Genomic DNA, 17,500 nt, shown 5'->3' on the forward strand with positions numbered 1-17,500 from the left:
CAACAAAGAAAAGGGGAAAAACTATGGCATAAGGCCGATATTACTGAGGGAAGGACTTTAGTTTTAAATGGACTCTATTTACATTAATTTACATAGTTCCAGGAACTAATAAGGTGGTCGATTGTCGATCCACCGGAAACATGTGGCTGGGGCAACCAGACACGGAGTTCAGAATTTTGCGCAAACGGGTTATTGAGATGCAAGGCTTACTCCAAAGGGTTCCCAATTTCTCTCACAATTAAGCACGGTGTTTGTCTGGAAATCCTGGGCTTGGTATTCTTCTTATCTGCTGATATTTCTGTGCACTATGGAAGTATAAAGATACTTGGGATTTCTCCAGAGGAGGCAGGGGGAGCAGAAAGGAGTGAAGTGGTGTCTGCAGGGTGAGGTAACAGGAGGTTCTGAGCTCTCCTAGTTCTGAGGTGCTTCTGAGGGCGAGCTGCTGTGTCCCTGCCCTTTTGAAAACTCTCCTGGTAAGCGCTGCCCCCAATTCGGATTTTCCCTTTGGGGGGTAAATTCAGGACACCTAATGGGATCAAAGAAGGCTTTTCTAGAGAACAGAGGCTTTCAATTCAAAGGGGCAACTTGCATATAGACAAGGATGAATGAATCTTGCTATAAGAGATCTTAACTTTCCTTGGTTCTTGGTTAAAATCTTGAACGCCTCCCCATTCTAGACATTTCAACCTAGAAACAAGGACAAATGACAAGTATAAATTACTGCGCCTTCCGTCCTCCCTTGAGTAGACTTAGAATATAAGCTATGTTCAAACTCTGCCGATGATAATAGGATTAATCATTAATTATAAAATAAAGTGTGATGTGACTAAAGACTAACAACTTGCTATATTCCAGTAAAGAATACTCTTAAAATATAACGTCACACTGAGAATGACAAGGAATAGCAAATAATGATTAGATAAAACTTAACCTACAGGGTAAATTATATCATATATAATACTGCTAGCTTAATTGTTTAAGGCAACAAATACTATTAATTTACCCTGATGGGGCGATATGACGCGTTCAGGTGTGTTAATAGCCCTACGATTCGTTAAGTGACTTTGTCTCGTAACAAGAAGGCATCTAACAGTATTAATTACATCCTAGTAAACATTAGTGCAAACTAACGAGGGTAAAATTAATTAAGTAATTCTCCGCAGAGATTAAACAAGATTACATAAAATGTAAATCTCACCAGATACAATGACAATTTCACAAAATATAAAGACTAGGAAGTAACAGTACATCAGCAATAACATCAAAACAATGAATAAATGAGCCAGGCTTTGAAAATATTTCTAAAGCTATAGCAATTTTTGCTGGCTAAAATTTTCCCTAGTCAAATGGAATGTTAAGTGCCTAGAATAGGGCACTGTGCCAATTGTGGCACCTTTTAGGATAGTAGTTCATAATAAAGTACTAATTTATATAAGGCCAGAATAGCTGGTGGGTGTGGCTCTGCCTAAGGAGAGTATACAATGTACAATAAATGCCTAAAGGCTGTAAAGAAGAGGAAAAGAAACTAAGGAAAGAAGATATAGACAGTACAAAAAAATAGAAAGTTACAAAAGGATAAGAAGGAAGTAGAAGTAGCAGAATCTGGCACTCTCCTCTGGAAGGAGAGGATCAGGATTCTCTATAAGAGGGTGGCACTGTGCCCGGCACTAGTGCTTAGAGACTATTGGCTCTCGTAAGGTTTCGGAAAACCTCGACACCCTTTTCCCTTCTTCCTTTGATCTCTCCGAGGTCGGTTTGACGATGACATTGGGGGCCTTGAATGATTCAAGCCCTTTGAAGATTCCGCAGGGGCATCGGTTCCGGCTGCTGCGACAACTGGGGCCTTGGCACTCGTCCCTGTGCCTAATGCTGCATGGCTCGGTTCCTTGAGTTCTTCGGACAAATAGGATTCGGCAGAGTCATTACTCCAGGACCGGTTAACTGCTGATGGAGGGGGACTGGATTAGGTAATTGTATTCAGGATGGGCTTACCCGTTGGAAGGACTGACTCGGGTGGTCTGCGAGGCTGCACCATTGGTAGAGTGTCCACTATGGTCATGGGTGTCCTGGAGGTGTCCTATTGGGATTTGCTCTTCCTCGACTGCCGGCATGGGTAGTGGGGTCAAGCCAGTGGAGGGAAAGCGACCGGGACTTAGAGCTCCAGGAGGGAGACTCGAGTCTTGCCTTGTCACTGGCACTGAGGCCGTTCCTGGCTTAGGGGAAGGACTCGAACGTGGCTCAACATCCATGAGGGACGGAGCCTGGCACTTCCTGGCACCTTCAAGTGGCACTGGCTGTGCAGAGGTAGTTCTTGGAGGCCTGTGGCACGGGTCTGGAGCTGTGTGAGGGCAGGAGCCCTGATACGGTATAAAGGTAGGAGGAGACTTAAAATCTTGTCCTAGCAGGACATCATAACCTCCTGGGATATAGGTTGCTACTGCCATGGACATATCTTAGAACGATGAGGTCGTGTGACTCTCAACCGGACAGTAGGTAAGAACATCTTGACGTGGTTGAGGCTCTCTTTCATGATGAATTGGTGCCTATCAACATGAGCTCCGCAAGGAATTTTATCCTCTCAGATGATGGATATCTGTGCACCAGTGTCATTGAAAGCTCGGACCTGGTGGGCAGGATAGCGACCTCTGGGAGGTGCAACAAATATGGGGCCCTGAGCAGGAGGACCTAGAGCTGACGGATTCATCACGGCCATAGCAATGGCAGAAACAGGAGCTCTCTTGGGGCATCCCGCCCAAGTAGCAGTGTGCCCATGCACTTTGCATGAGTCACAGAAACTCTTGCTAAAATCAGGCCTGGGCCTGTTGTTTCTGTTCCAATGGCTGTTGTTCTTGTTATTAGAATGATTGCGTAGTCCATTCGGAGGAGTGGCTGCAGCTTGCTGAGGAGGATCCACCTTTGAGAGGCACTGCTCCATGGTGTGACCTAGTTTATTACAACGCCCACACACAGGTTTCCATGGAGGAACATTGGGGCGCTGGGTAGGCTGAGAAGTGGCAGCAGGAGTAAGAAGGAGAGCAGGGCATATTTTCTTCTTTAAAGAACTCTGCAATGGATGATGGGTGTCATAGGCATCTGCCCATTTACCGCACTCCAAAATAGTCTTAGGGGCCTTGTCCCCCAAGTGGGTGGCAAGATCAGGGGGAGCGTAGGACAGGAAGTCCTCTAACTGAAAGAGTTTTAAGACCTCCTCAGCAGATGTTACGTAGGAGGCCTTCGTCCCCCTATGGAGTGCCGTTGTCTTCTTGGCTGCTCACTCTGTCCAGGTTTGGTTAGCCTCCTTGGGTGTAGTCCTCCATTTCTGCCTCCACCGGTCTGGAGTTAACTCGTAAGCCCCAAGGATTGCCTGTCGGACGAGGGTGAGGTCTTGCTGCTCATTTATGGGAAGGGCCTTGAAGGCAGTCCACCCTTTGCCAGCGAGGTGCTTGCCAAGGAGGAGGGCCACTTCCTGAGGGGTTGGATTGAAGTTCTCGAACACGTGCTCGACACGATTGAGCCAGGTGTCGGGTTCATTATCGTCCTAAGTGCTAATGAGGTCGCCCATGCTGTGGAGGTGAGAGTGTGAAGGAGGGGGCGCAGGGGGCGAGTCACTCGGGGGTGCCAGAGTGGCACTCTGGACTGCCATAGCCAGTTGATGGGCTCTTTATGCAGCTTCTCTTCTCTCCTGAGTTCTCTTTCTTTCTCCTTTTTGGCTGCTTGGAATGCTCTTTCAGCTGCTTCTCTTCTCTCTTGTGCTTCCCTCTCAGCTGCTTGGAATGCTCTTTCAGCTGCTTCTCTTTTCTCTTGTGCTTCTCTTTCAGCTGCTTCTCTCCTCTCTTGTGCCTCTCTCTCCTTCTCCCTTTTGGCTGCCTGGTAGGCTCTCTCTGTAGCTTCCTTCATTTTATCATTCACCCAATTGATCAGTTTTGCGCCCTCCAGCCCCATGGCTCTTCCGGTTTCGGTGAAGGCCCTGGCCTCCTCCAGTGCTGTGTTACTGGCCATCTCCTCAGCAGTAAATTGCTAGTAGTCTAGCCTGAGAATAATAGGATGGAAGGTAGTTGCAAAACTGCAAATGTTGCCAGTAGTATGTGAAACACTCAATGCAGATACTTGGGAAAATGACCATAAAATCCCTGCAAATACGTACAGTTACTATTGGCGCATAGAGCGGCGGAAAACTCACGCCGTAAAATCTCTGTAATTTTCAGTTCGGCAGAAACTCAACGCCGATATTGGATTTGGCAATAAATTTCGCAGACGCGGAAACCTCAATGCGAGTAAGGGTTTGTAAAATAAAAAATGAAATAAATCTGGCCACGAATTTCACTGAAACTCAATGTGAAAAAGTCGTGGAGTAGCAAATGAATTTCGTAAGCGCGGAAACTCAACGCGAATATGGCTTTGTAAATAAAAAGGAAAGAATCTGGTCACGAATTTCACGAAAACTCAAAGCAAATACGGCTTTGTAAATAAAAAGAGAGAATCTGGTCACGAATTTCACGGAAGCTCAACGTGAAAAACATGGCAAATGAATTTCGTAAACGCGGAAACTCAGCGCGAATACGGCTTTGTAAATAAAAAAGAAAGAACCTGGTAACGAATTTCATGGAAACTCAACGTGAAAAACGTGGCCCATGCAGGTGATAATATAAAATGTATATGGGGTCTCCTTTTTTTTATATATATATTGTCTTGAGGACGAAGACGAAAAGGGGATAGAAATAGAAATGTTGTTTCCTTTTTTACCAACGCAAATCCCTGGTCTATCTTACCCTTTCAACTCAGAATGCTCAGAATTTGTTTTTTAAATGCTAGCTCGTATACATTAAAGGGAAGAGGAAGAACCAGAATAAAATTCGCACTGCCGCATAACCATCTCCGCACAACCCCCCCTAACATGTACCCTTTTTCACCCTAGCTCTCGCAAACCTAAGACCCTCCAATTCTGCCAATTTAAATCCCCGGAGAATTAGGCCTGCACACGGGTCGTCTAGACAGAAAGGTTGAATCACACAAGAATTTCAAGGCCACGGTAAAGAAAGTTAGGCTAAGGGTAACATGTTTCCTTGTTTCTAAAGCAATAAGTAATGGCCCTTATTATTCCTCTCTGCACAGAAATAAAAAAAATATAAAAACGTTTACCTTTGATTTTCCTTATCCAAACGTTAAGAATTTACGCTAACACTGTTTTTTTCTTACTTATTGACTCTTCTGTCCTTTTGTTCATAAACAGGGCAATGGATAGGGTTCAAGTAGACACATGGCCAGGGATTTAAATTCTATCCTGTTTAGACCTGCAAGCGACCGTAAAAAGAGAGAGAGAGAGAGAGAGAGAGAGAGAGAGAGAGAGAGAGAGAGAGAGAGAGAGAGAGAGCTTGGACAATGACCAGCATGTTGATTCACATAAAAAAAAAAACACGAAATGTCTTTACAACACGAGATTCACGATTAACTTGCAATTCATGAAATGTGGCACTTATTTTCGTTTTGAATTTTACTCCCTCAATACCTCTATGCTTTATGCAATGGCACATGAAAGAAGCTTAGGTTAAAATTTCTCTCTCTAGTTTATCCTTTTTGCAAGGAATTTCATATATGCAGCCTGGAAGATCTTTAGGAGAATTTTTGATTACTAAACTCTTGACATTAATATTACTGAAAACAACATTTATGTTAAAAAGCTTTAAAATTCTAGGAATATCTAAAAACCTTTTAAAGCTTTTTAACATAAATGTTGTTTTCAGTAATATTAATGTCAAGAGTTTAGTTATCAAAAATTCTCCTAAAGATCTTCCAGGCTGCATATATGAACTTCCTTGCAAAAAGTGTGATAAAGTAAATTACGGACAAACCGGTAAATCTCTTTCACAACGTTTCAAACAACATCAATATTCTGTGAGAACTGGGCAAATATCGAATGCATTATTCGTACATATGAGAGATTTAGACCATCCTATTAACTGGAGTCAAGCAAGAGCCTTAATTCCATGTAATGACACAGTTAAAAGGAATATCATTGAATCTTGTTTCATCAAGTAAAATAATAAAAATGTTCTAAATTTAAGTCTTGGTTTATTTAAACTTGATGCTTTCATAATGAAAAAATTTGTAGATAAATATATGCAACAAAATTAATATATTCAGTTTTTACATATTTTGGACTGTAAAGAAACTTTGTAATTTCGGTTAGGGTTTATCTGTTTAGGTTTGTGACCGTGTGATATCCGATAATCCTTGATTATCTCTTTTAACTTTTACCCTTTTGACAATTAACCATCTGGTATTCTTGATCTTGTGGTGTACCTGAGACCTTTCTCTACAATTGTATTTCATTCGCTCCTTGACAATGTCTTAGTAAAGACGAAAGCGCTTGGATTTCTGACTATCATTTTCCTGTGGAATTCGCTTATTTTTGAAGTTATGTGCATCTACTGTGATTTTATAAAAGGAATGACATGGGAGAAAAGTTAAATATTTAAATGTAGTTATAATCCCTCTTATGTCGTCATTCTCCGGTACACTTATACAAAGACATATGACCGTAATATATAGGTACTACATATATATTATATATATATATATATATATATATATGTATGTATATATATATATATATATATATATATATATATATATATATATATATATATATATATATATATTACTGGGTATGTTGTCGTTTTTGGAAAACTTCAATTTGAAGATGATCAGGATAGCCCAGAAGACGTGGTCTGCAATATTACCACGTCCTTTGGCTATCGTATTCCTCTTTATATATATATATATATACATATGAATGTCTTTTACTGTAATACAACAGTATAATATGAAGATAAAAAGGCCCAACTGGTGTTTTACGGGTCTATTATTCTCATATATATATATATATATATGTATATATATATATATATATATATAATATATATATATATATATATATATAGATTATATATATATATATATATATATCTATATGTGTGTATATATATAGTATCATATATATATATATATATATTCTATATATATCATATATATGTATATATATCTATATATAAAGATGTAGGATATCTTTATGTAATATGTAGATATTATTTTTTAATATATATTATTAATATTATAATAATAATAAATATATAATATATATATAATATATAATATATATATAAGAAGATAGCTCTCTTCTGGGGATATGTCTTGACAGAAGCGGAAAGCGGAAAGTGGGGACGTGACCCCTGTGGAAAAGGAATGTCCATGAGGGACTTAAAAACAGTCAGTTAGCCGTGTCAAAGGAAACTCCCCTTATCTGGCGGATCTCCGAATCAAAGTTTTCCTTACCAGGAACGTCAGGAGAGAGAGAGAGAGAGAAAGAGAGAGAGAGAGAGAGAGAGAGAGAGAGAGAGAGACTTTGAACGGATAGTGCATACAACAAGAGAAGCATAAAGAAATAGGAACAGACAGAGAAAAAGAGAGGAATCCGAGCATATGTTCTAACAAAGAGAGAGAGAGAGAGAGAGAGAGAGGCTCTTGAAATGATAAATCACAACAAGAGAAACGAAGAAATGAAGACATAGACACAGAGACAGACAAAAAGAGAGGAATCTGAGCATGTGCTCTTACGAGAGAGAGAGAAAGAGAGAGAGACTACGAAAAACGTTCGGAGACAAGACAAACGAGAGTCACGGACAGGTCTCCATAAGCGGGCGGTCTACTGTAAAACAAGACGAAGGCCGAGAAGCGCAACAGGTGACAGTCGTTGCTCGAGAATTTTGTTTCCTTTTTTTTCTTGAGACGTCTGAACTTTTGCATCTTCTTCTTTTTCTTCTTCTTATTGAGTCATGGAAGGCCATCAAGGTTTTGTCATTGCAGCTGAAATTGACAATTTCAATCTCGCACTTTGCTCATATATTGTTCTTGTTCATTTTTAGAAAATATTGCATTATTATTATTATTATTATTATTATTATTATTATTATTATTATTATTATTATTATTATTATTATTGAACAAACCAAAAGGCTTTCAAATTTCATAAGCGGGCTTCTGCAGAATCTTGGCAAATCGAATTGACAGTAATATACAGCTATTATCAGTTGAAAGATGAATTGACAAGTTATGAATATATAATATATATATATATATATATATATATATATATATATATACATATACATTACATTCTTAACAGTAGTTCAGAAAAGTTATAAATGTCAGCGTCAATACAGAATAATTCCTCATTGTTTAATCTCAAAAAGTGTCTCAAAAATGAGTAACCGCATTTGTATCTTTTCAATTCGCGAACTTTCAAACATCAAATTCTTTTATTTGTGGAAATCAAAGGGCTTTTTCGTCATATTTCTGTGTTGCGTAACTAATTCGGTACTACCAGCTTCACACGAATATGTTATGCGTAGTAATATTTTGCCAAACTGTGCAGTAAGTAGCCGGTATTTATACACTGATGCAAAATTAAATTCAATCCTCACCGTTAATGTCACACACCCCAGAACACGTGCGACGTCAATTTGGCTGTCAATGTAGAAAAATATCTAGACATCATATTGCCAAGTTTGGGAGCACGACAAAAAAAAAAAAAAAAAACCATCGGAAAGCTAGGCCTAATGACACCGTCTAACCTGACCTCGTAAGCATCTTGTCGAGGTCTTATAACCTTGCGATGTGACATCGGAGCTCGTATGACGTTAATTGGATTAATCACTGGTGTCGGCTCTCTCTCTCTCTCTCTCTCTCTCTCTCTCTCTCTCTCTCTCTCTCTCAGGGCCTGGCTGATGTCTTGACCTTACTGCCTCAGTTGGATCGCGACCAAGACTCGATCTCTCGGAAGGAGGTTGAGAAATTCAATCTGCCAGAAAATAATTGCGCACATACGGTTGATATCAGTGTGCCGATTCTTGTTGATCTTTTACGAAAGCATGACTCTTTCTGTCGCTTTTTTTTTATGTTATGAGACTCATTCCTTTGCTTTCTTTCGAATGTGACTCTTCCTTTTGTTTTTATTTTTTTGTGACTGTTGCTTTTTAGTTTTCTGTAAAAGAAAACGGTTGCGATGGCTTTGTCTGTCCATCCGCATTTTTTCCGTCTGCCCTCAGATCTTAAAAACTGCTGAGGGTAGAGGGCAGCAAACTGGTATGTTGATCATCCAACCTCCAATCATTATGCATACCAATTGCAGCCCTCTAGCTTTTTTTTTAAATATTAAGTGACTGCCACTTGCTTTTTTATTTTTAATTGTGTGACTCTTTCCCTTTACTTTTTTATGGTGTGTGACTTTCTGTTGGTGTTTTTATATCATGTGACTGTTCTTGTTGCCCTTTTTTTTATATGTGACTCCTATTCCTTTTTTTATTATAATATTATAGTTGCTCGTTTTTTTCTGAGTTTGCCTCCTGTTACTGGTTTATATCTTTGTGACCGACATTTGGTTACTTTCTGTTGATCTTTTGCACCAGTGTGATGCTCTCTGTTGCTCTTTTGTAGCAGCCTGATGCTCTCTCTTGCTCTTTTGCAGCAGTGTGATGCTCTCTGTTGCTCCTTTTTATCAGTGTGATGCTCTCCGTTGCTCTTTTGTAGCAGTGTGATGCTCTCTGTTGCTCTTTTTTATCAGTGTGATGCTCTCTGTTGCTCTTTTGCATCAGTGTGATGTTCTCTGTTGCTCTTTTGTGGCAGTGTGATGCTCTCTGTTGCTCGTTTTTATATCAGCGTGACCTTCCCTGTTGCTTGTTTAAATAAGTCTGATCCTTCACGATGCTCGTTCATATCAGCGTTGTTTCCTATTTCTCGTTTTCATCAGCGTGTCGCCTCATGCTGTTCGTTCATTGCGGTCAATTTTCCTGCTTTTGGATGAGACCAGCATGACACTTCTTCCTCTTGTTTGTTGAAGATCCGCGTGAGGCTCTCTGTTGCAGTGACTCTTGTGGTTGCCTATGTAGATTAAGGTAACGAAACCGAGAGCTCTGAAGGAAAACATTGATTTTGTCAGATGAATTTTGCTTAGCATTGCAAAATTGCAAACGACAGCGCTATAAAAATGTAAATATCACTTCAATGAAAGTTACTGAGCATGGTTTCTCTCCTCCTCTGCCAAATATCGTCAGAACGAACGCACAAACATTATATGCCCTTATATCCCCAACCGTACTGTATTAGAACGGGTACAATCCAACACAAGTCCCGTTTAAAAAATGACACCAATTTACCCCAGATTCGATATGACTGAAAGACTGAAAGCACGTCCGGTGAGTAAATTATGGGGTCATTGAACCCGAGGTTGACCATTGACGTAAAGCACCTAAGATAAAGGTATCTCCAAGCAGAGTCTACTTGTTTAAACATCCTTAGCCTTTGCGTGACAGAGATTGGGTGATCGAGTTTTTCCGCGGAGGGCTCTTGGCCACTGATTAAGTTAAGTGATTTGTGATGACGTAAGTGTTAACGCTATTTGAGAACGTTTATGAAATATAATTTTATTATTCTATCTTTAGTTTTACTGTTGCGTTTTAGGAAGAAAAATTGGTAGATTGTTGAGCATGAATTTCGAGTCAGTGGTCCCTGCGGCCTTGTTCCATATAAATAGGGTTCATCTTCTGAATAATAATAATCTTACTATAATGGGCGTAATGTCTGTCCGTCCGTCTGTCATTCAGTCACGGCCTAACGGCTGGTCCGATGGGCATGAAACTTGGTAGGGTTATAGTGGGGACCTCTAAGATGGCTTATAATGGGGCTTTATCCTTCCTCCCCCAGCCTCCGAAGGGTGTGGGGGTGAGAAGGAATTCCCTGAAACGGAGCTGGTTCTGCCCGTGAAACGAGGGTGGCTACGCCCGTAGACTTAGTTACTTTACGAATTTTCACACACAATTTCTGTATACATATGTTTGCTAGTGATAATAATAGGCCGGCCAAACGCCAACCCCTTGTACCCATAAGGTCATTCAACGTTCAACACTGGCAGGGAAATTGAAAACAAAAAGGTTTTAAAGATGTAACACGAAAACCTCACAGTTGCACTCTGGAGCATTTGCTATGAGATGGTGGAAAGTCGGATGGAAGAAAGAGAACATGAACGGAGGTGCAGTGGAAGGAATGAAAGGGATTAAACCTAGTAGCCTAAGGGACACTGCAAAGAACCTTAGGTAATGCCTTCAGTGCACCGCGTCAGGTGCTCTGAGTGCACTAAACCCCCAACCCCTTCCCCACAGGGCATGGCGTTGATAGTAATAATAATAGTTTTTATTTTCAGCTCAAGGCCATATACATGGAATAGTCAAAGAATTGACAGTAACATACAGTCTAGTTACATAAGATAACATGATAAAATAAACCAAAGATTAATCGGAATGTTACTGTATTTAATATCTACCAGAATTTCTCGAGGGAATACCCGCATCTAGTATGGCAATTACTTCTAAGTAGGGCGATGATTGTACGAGATCTTCGAACTAAGTGAAAGTATGTACATTACTATACCTTGGCTAACGACTTGAGAATTCTCTAGGTAGCATAGCACACGCGACTAACTACCTTGTCAGTTGGAATGCTAGTCCTTTTCTTAATGCTATTATTATTGATGTTAAATATATTATTATACTGGCAGAGAAACTCACGATGATGTCATTGTGAATATATGTTAGAAATATATTTGTATACCCTTCCACAATACATCATTGTGGATTTCTTCACCATTTTAGGGACTCATATTATTATTATTAATAATGTATCTCTTGTTTTGCAATGGCTGAAAAGCATAAGAACGTATATTCACTTAACCTCTTCACGGTAATACTTTATACTATTCGCCATAGGAGCAGACAAGGTCGGTCACCCGAGATTGCAGACTTTCGTCTTCCATCTATTGAATTTTGTCGCGACAGCTGTGTTAGATATATATATATATATATATATATATATATATATATATATATATAATATATATATATATGTACAATAAAAGATAGATCTGATAAGATATACGCATGTTATCACAAGGGCTTATCACTTTTGGTAGATGCGTGTCTTTTTTTTTTTTTTCATACAAAGCTGATTAGAGTTTTTCGTTGCATAATATGCCTCATTGTGTTTATATTTTTACGAAACGAATCTATTGTTCCTCCTGGCTTATCATCACATGACTGAATTCGTTTGGAGACGTCGCCCAGAGGAGCATAGAAGTAAGTAGCAAAATATTTGCTGTTTGATGTTGGTGGAAGACTAAGTTGTTGAAACCAGTACTTTAGTTTGTTTGACAGGTTTTCCAGCTATTAACGACCGTCTAGCGTAAAAATTTATAGTAAAATTTGGTAAAATCGGAAGGAACTTCCGCTGGCATTCAAAGAATGCGAAAATTCAGGGCACTGTGGATGTAGTCTCCCCACTGTTGCCGGTATGGCGACGACGTCTAACCGGTTGGGCTAGACGCGGCTGCCTATGATAGGTTAGGTTAGGTTAGGAATGATATGCTTGTGTTGAACGCCAGGCTAGAAAGTTTTGCGGAATCATTCTGGCTTTGGTTAATATCATCCACTTCTTCCGAGACAGACATTAACCAGGACTTGGAGAAGAGGCTTTGGGTTCCCGTGTACGGGATCAGGAGTCGCGAATTTTTTGTTTTGCCATTTTTCTTTCCTCTTGTATCTTTTGCGCTTTCTGTCGGTTTTCCAAGACTAAATGTTGTTGTTTGGCGTCTTCCACCTTTGTGCCACTGATTGTTTTTCGCCCCTTCTCGTCACTGGACCAGGCCATTTCATTACACTCGATAAAAATGGACGTTGCTCAGATCGTTATCTCGTTATTTTGTCAGACTGCCAGACAAGTATTGATGATAGATTTTGTTTCATTTTCGCTATTTTTGGAATACAAATATTTTCGTGGTCTTCATGAGCCCACAAGGTTTGTTTTTCTTTTCTAATTTTGAGACTTGTTGACTACATTTGCAATTTTAATAATATTGAAATAAAGAGAAAATAATCTCAAACATGTTCGGTGTTTATACTTGAATTCTTAAACTTGTTTCATAATTATGTTAATTAAAATTTGATTTTGAATTTAGTAAAAGACTGAAAATGGCTAATTCAACAAGAGATGCTAAATAAAATCTGGAAATTCCGCAGCTCCTGTCTTTTCTGTGCTTAATCTGTCCCAAATCTTCACTCATCTCCATCCAGTCTCGCTTCTCGCTGGGTTCATTCAAGAGGGCAGGGATTCTCCAATTCTTCTGGTGCCCATAGGAACACTATCACGTCCTATTCTCCCAGGGGTTGTGCGAAGGACATGTCCTAACCATCTCTCTTGCATCATAATCCTTTTCTATATGAAATTTCCGTAATCTGACTCAGATTTCCCAATTTCCTTCTTAAGCCTTTATTCTCAATGCGAGAAGATCTTTTGCAGTTTCGCTGTTACAGCGTTATTCATGTTCGTATAACACAACAGATCGTTGTCTGCTTTCAATCTATTTGATTTCTAGATTTGATTTAGCATCTCTCGTTTCATTGGCCATTTTAAGTATTTAACTAAATTCAAACATCGAATTTCAGTTAATATAATAATGCCATAAAATTAAGAATTCAAATATAATCAGTGAATATGTTAGAGATTATATATATATATATATATATATATATATATATATATATATATATGTGTGTGTGTGTGTGGTGTGTGTGTATGTATGTATATATATATATATATATATATATATATATATATATGTATATATATACATATATATATGTATGTATGTATATATATATAATCTCTAACATATTCACATATATATATATATATATATATATATATGTATCTCTCTCTCCATCCCTGGAAATTCCATAAGAGAGTCTGCATATCCACTCAACTAATTCACCCCCCCCCCCCCCCCCCCCGGCAGTTCCTGTGGGACCTAGAGGTTATTTTGCCCGAGTGAAACTCCATCCTGAATATCTCTCTCGAGTAGTGTCACGGTTCTTGCAAGGAAATTCGCCAGGGTCCGTCCGTGCTTTGCAAATGGAACTCCTGTTCTAGCAAAGGGAAGTTTGTTATCTCTCTCTCTCTCTCTCTCTCTCTCTCTCTCTCTCTCTGTTGTTCTTAGGAGGAGAAAATCTGTTACCTGTCTTTACTCTCACGAGAAGAACGGTTCTTGACTGGTCTCTGTTCTCAAAACTCTGTTACCACGAGGAGAAAATGTGTTATCTCTCTGTTACCACGAGGAGAAAATATGTTCTCTCTCTGTTACCACGAGGAGAAAATGTGTTATCTCTCTGTTACCACGAGGAGAGAATGTGTGATCTCTCTGTTCTCATGAGGAGAAAATGTGTTATCTATATGTTACCACGAGGAGAGAATGTGTGATCTCTCTGTTCTCATGAGGAGAAAATGTGTTATCTCTCTGTTACCACGAGGAGAAAATGTGTTATCTCTCTGTTACCACGAGGAGAGAATGTGTGATCTCTCTGTTCTCATGAGGAGAAAATGTGTTATCTCTCTGTTACCACGAGGAGAAAATGTGTTATCTCTCTGTTACCACGAGGAGAGAATGTGTGATCTCTCTGTTCTCATGAGGAGAAAATGTGTTATCTCTCTGTTACCACGAGGAGAAATTGTTGCTTTCTCCTCGTGAGGAGTAAGCAAGTGATCTCACGGGGAGAAAATGTATTATCTCTCTGATTTCATGAGGACAAAAGTGTTATCTGTCTGGTTTCATGAAGAGAAAATGTTTGTTCTCGGTGTTCGCTTCAGGAGAAATCGTGTTATCTCACTAAGTTCTCAAAAGGAGAAGAGTGTTATCACACTGTTCTCGTGAGGGGAAAGTATGTTATCTCTTTAATGAAGAGTAAAGTGTTATCACAGTTTGTTTTCGTGATGGAAAACATTAATTTATTTGTTCCAAGTAGAGAAAGCTCGCTGTGTTTTACTTTTGTGAATTAGAAAGCATGTGAATTTTCATGCTCTTAGTTTTCATAAAAAGAAAGGATTTTATCTCTATTTCTATGAAGAAAACGTGTTGTCTGTTTCTCGTAAAGAAAATCGTGTTATCTGTCTTTTTTTACCTTATTACCTCTGTTCTCGTGAAGGAAAAAGATGTGATCACTTAGTAATAACCAAACGTAACTGTGTACGCGAAAAGGAAAAAATGTGTTATCAGTCTTCTGGCGTGAGATAACATATCTCTATTTCTATGCAAGCACGAATTTCAAGTCAATGCAACCTGAGGTGTGCTTGTTCCAACAATAGGGTTCATCTTCAGAATGTAATAATAATAATAATTAATAATAAAAAGACGGATTCAGCCTAGAGGAATGATCAAAGCATTTCTTCTGAGGAAAATGACAAAGAAGCTAACGAGAGAACTTCTGCTGAGATGTTACTGCGAACCCGTTTGGCAATGGCCCCATCTCGCCGTAGTAAGGTAAGAAGAAGAACGTTGTGATACGCTGCTATTTTTAAAAACCTTGCGTTGGATGATGGTTACACACACCTAGGGTATATCAGGACCGAGGTATACGTATAATGTGAGAATTGAATCTCGAGGAACGCGCCCGGGCTCGAGGATTGCGCAACTAGGTTGTCATTTGTCTCACGCACTGGCAATTGCGCATCGAATTTTTTTTTTTTTTTTTTTTTTTTTCGTGTCTCGCGCACGCAGCGGCAATTGTGTAACCTGATTTTCACGTTCCTGTCTCAGCACGGACAGACGAGTTGTCCAAGGTTACTTTTGTGACTCATGACCTTATTTTTGGGTTAATTATACAGGTCTTTTTGTCGTTAAAATTTAGGGGACCTTAGGATGATTCATTTGGTTAATTTCGTGGCCACATTAATTTCCAATTAAGTGTCTCAATTTTTCTTAAACTAAGAGGCTTCAAAAATGCCGCTCTGAAATACAGTTATCTTAGTCATTATTATTATTATTATTATTATTATTATTATTATTATTATTATATTATTCTTATTTATTATTATTATTAATATTATTATTATTATTATTATTATTATTATTATTATTATTATTATTATTATTATTATTATTATTCAAAGAAAACTCATAATCACATGAGTCTAATGAAATGGGAAAGTAACCCCACAGTAGTATGCTTGTTTGATTTTGTTTAAAAAAATTATATATAGCAGAAAGGTTTCGATGACCTGCACGGTCAACTTTTTGTAATTCTAGTCAGACTGACAAGGAGAATTGTGCAGGTCATCGAAAACTTTCTGGTATATGTATTTACAAAAAACAAAATCAAATAGGCATACCTAGTGGGGTGGATTATTCTTATTGATTATTATTATTATTGATTGTTATTATTATTATTATTGTTATATTATTATTATATTGTTATTTACAAAAAAACAAAATCAAACAGGCATACTAGTGTGGATTATTACTTATTATTATTATTATTATTATTATTATTATTATTATTATTATTATTATTATTATTATTATTATTATTATTATTATTCAAAAAATAAACTCCTACTCATATGGAACAAGCCTACAATGCCATTTACCAATAATTCAAACTTCCAAAGAATATGGTACTCATTTGAAAGAAATGACAGAGGCAAATAGGAAATACAGAAAGAAGAGATCATTTATATAAAAAAAGTAAATGAATAAATGAAGAAATAAATAGATAAAAATGTGAAGAAATTAGTACAATATGAGGTACGAAACTTCGATTTTTATCTCACAGGGAATTTCAGAACGAATAGGAACTTTTTTCCTTTCGTTATCGTAAATAGTATAGACATTCGGTGCCTTTGTGAAACGGCGTCATTGTGTGTTTGTGTGTGTTTGTCCGTTTATATATATATATATATATATATATATATATATATATATATATATATATATATATATATCGTAAAGAAGATCATCTCGTCATGGGGATTACAATCTCATAACCTCCCTATGGGGTGCACTGTAGGCATTACATAAAATTCTTTGCAGTGTTCCTGCGACTCCTAGCTGCAACCCCTTTCATTCCTTTTTCTGTACCTCCGTTTATATTCTCTTCCATCTTCCTTTCCACTCTCTCCTAACCATTGTCTCCTAGTGCACTTGCGAGGTTTTCCTCCTGTTACACCTTTCGAACTGTCAATTTACGTTTCAGCGCTGAATGACCTCATAGATACTAGCACTTGGCCTTTGGCCTTATCTACATTCTATTTTACAACGTCACAAGTGAAAGTCATTCCCAAAAACTTGCAACTGACCTTAGTTGCTGGGTGTGGGCTGCAATATATCCCAGCGAGCTGCCCAAAGCAAGGAGAGAGAGAGAGAGAGAGAGAGAGAGAGAGAGAGAGAGAGAGAGAGAGAGAGAGAGCAAGTTTTGCATTACTTAATTAAAATCAAAGACAGCGGTATCTGTAAAGATGTAAATGTGTTGTTAATGAGATTAGCTGTTATACTTGTTAAGATAATAATAATAATAATAATAATAATAATAATAATAATAATAATAATAATACAGGTTTACTTGGAAAT

General features: G+C 38.3%; 1 protein-coding gene across 4 annotated transcripts in view; it reads left to right on the forward strand.

Annotated features, from left to right (window-relative positions):
- The window catches only part of LOC135206235 (solute carrier family 49 member 4 homolog), a 280,975-nt gene that overhangs the window by 209,078 nt on the left and 54,397 nt on the right, over positions 1-17,500 (forward strand). Inside the window, exon 1 of one of the 4 annotated variants that reach the window (XM_064237605.1) lies at positions 12,064-12,182. The exons of 2 other annotated variants lie outside the window; for them this stretch is intronic. The gene's annotated coding sequence lies outside the window, so the exon portion shown is untranslated. Of the gene's footprint in view, positions 1-12,063; positions 12,183-15,393; positions 15,416-17,500 lie in introns of those variants that run through there. One more of the 4 variants, XM_064237607.1, reaches the window with a different exon arrangement.

The sequence above is a fragment of the Macrobrachium nipponense genome, chromosome 29 (genome assembly GCF_015104395.2).
Source record: "Macrobrachium nipponense isolate FS-2020 chromosome 29, ASM1510439v2, whole genome shotgun sequence".
Classification (NCBI taxonomy): Eukaryota; Metazoa; Arthropoda; class Malacostraca; order Decapoda; family Palaemonidae; genus Macrobrachium; species Macrobrachium nipponense.